This window comes from Megascapheus bottae, chromosome 2, assembly GCF_031878675.1.
Source record: "Megascapheus bottae isolate mThoBot1 chromosome 2, mThoBot2.hap1, whole genome shotgun sequence".
NCBI classification, from domain to species: Eukaryota; Metazoa; Chordata; class Mammalia; order Rodentia; family Geomyidae; genus Megascapheus; species Megascapheus bottae.
In genome coordinates this window covers 40,338,420-40,340,937 of record NC_143510.1, presented here as the reverse complement: position 1 = coordinate 40,340,937, position 2,518 = coordinate 40,338,420, and positions in this window count along the sequence as shown.

The window sequence follows — 2,518 nt, the reverse complement described above, 5'->3', positions numbered from 1 at the left end:
CCTGCAGCAGTACTGAGTGATCCCATAGTCTGTGATCTTTGCAATGATGGCCACATTGGGGTACAAGGTGAAGAGCAACACATTATGGGGCCTCAAGTCTCAGTATGTAAGCATGGCTGAGTGCAGGTATCTACAGAAAAGGCACACAAAAGATTATTTTTATGTGAGGTAATTATAATGATTTTGTCATATTCCCTTGACCATGGGATGTCCTTTCTACAGAAAAAAAATTATGTACTAACTTCAGTCTTGCACTTTGAGAGCTATGGCACAAGGAGGTCAAAACACAATTCAAACACTGCAAAGCCCAGTTATGCTTTGAAAAAAAATGGAATCTGTTGCATGTGTGAGTTGTTTAAACTTTAAGATACAACTACTCCAAGCAAAGAATAAAGGTGCAGAGACTTTCTATCTTGTTTAAAATAGAAAGATAAAAGTTATGTAAAGATAATTATGAATATGATTAAATGAATACTTCTAAAATACATTTGCTACATATAACAGCTCATACCTGTAATCCCAGGACTATATTGAGTATGAAAAAAAAGAAGCAAGCATAGTAAACATATTAAAAACATATACTATAAATATTTTGAGATATAATATTAGTGTTAAAAATAATGGACTTGGTAACATATTTATATTGTATTAATATTTTTGTATGATACTAATATTTCTGTATGCTAAATCTATTAAAAGAAATCTATTAAATGTATTTTAGAAAAGAAGTAAGTGCATTAAATAGGGGACAATAGAATTTAAGGTTTTTTTACTAAACATTTGTTTAATTATTTTGATTTTTCTTTTCTTGCCAGTATTGGGGTTAGAAATTAGGGCCTTGTTCTCTTGCCTAGCTTTTTCACTCAAGGGTGATATTGTACCACTTGAGCCATACCTCTACTCTGGCTTTTTGTTTAATTAACTGGAAATCAGAGGTTCACAGACTGCCCAAGTTGGCTTTTAATCTCAGTTCTCAGATCTCATCCTCCTAAGTAGCAAGGATGGTAGGTGTCTTAATTTTGATTTGCTTAATACCAGCTAGAGCTGGGTGCTGGAGGCTCAGCCTGTCATCCTAGTTACTCAGGAGGATGAAATCTGGGGATGACAGTTCAAAGGCAGCCTGGGAAGGAAAGTCCATGAGACTTATCTCCAATTAACCACCAGAAAATCGGAATTGGTGCTGTGGCTCAAAGTGATAGACTACTAGCTTTGAGCAAAAGAGCTCAGGGATAGAGTCCAGGCCCTGAGTTCAAGCCCCATGACCACAACCAACAACAACAACACAAAAAAGAAAAGAAAAGAAAGAAAGAAAAAGCCAAATACTTGTTCTTGCTCTCTCTTGGTAATAAAGGGATGACATGTGTGTATACCTTTCTTACCTGCTGTCCTTATTTTTCTTTCTACTCAACCTGAAGTTGAGATCTGTAAATCTGAAGATGGCTGAAGATGAACTAAAGTGATATTTTCCCCTGCTTTCCATATGACAAATACTTCTCTGCCTTTCACCACATCTCTTTATTTGTTAGAAGGGTGACCCCCGGACTTTGGATCTGGGGTATAAAAGCTTGGTGTCAATATACCAGCTATATATTTGTGATCTACCTTAAAGGAACATTTCCTACAGGGCTTAGTGGAGGTAAATTTCCATCATTTGCTTGTGGGTTGGTGTTTGGGTTTAGATGATAGCCATACATGTTTATATTTACTCTATCACCTAATACTACTCACTGCTGTAAAGACTCAGAACAGAGGCTATGATACCCAGAACTTTCCACTGCAGGAAGGCTCAGAAAACATGCAGCATGCAATTGCATCAGAAGAGTCTTTTTCCAGGATACAGTTAAGTCTATTCATTCAGGTATACATAGTTGACATTATGTCTATTCATTCCAATATACAAATTCTTGGCTAATAAAATAAATGTAGTAATGAAGTTGACCTTCACAGTAAGTGATGGGCTCGAAAGAAACATTTACCAAAGGCTTACTTCAAAAGCCATTAGCTACTCATATCTAACTGAAGAGAAAAGCTAAGAGATTAAGAATAAAAGAGTTAAAGCCAACTCATACAACATTGAACAGCATCCAAATCCTTGCTACTGTATGCCTCTCTCACAGTATTTATAGACCAGTCTCCCTCAGAATACTTCCAAAGACTGACAAAAAGTAACCCTGCATTTAAGTTTGAATTAATGCAAGGACAGACAGATTCTATGGGTTAGGGAAAGTTACATTGTTCAACGACAGAATCTAATCTTTAAAGAGTCCAATTTAATAGCCCCCCTTCTTTTGGCCAGTATGAGGGAATTCAGGGACTAGGTACTGAACTTTGGCTTTTTAACTTAAGGCTGGCACTCTATCACTTGAGCCACAACTCCATTTCTGGCACTTTGGTGATTAACTGGATAAGAGTCTCATGAACTTTCCTCTCCAGGCTGGCTTTGATCCTTAGACCTCAGACTCTTGAGTAGCTAGGATGAAACTGGTTTCTGGATCTAACAGCTTTGAATAGAATCATG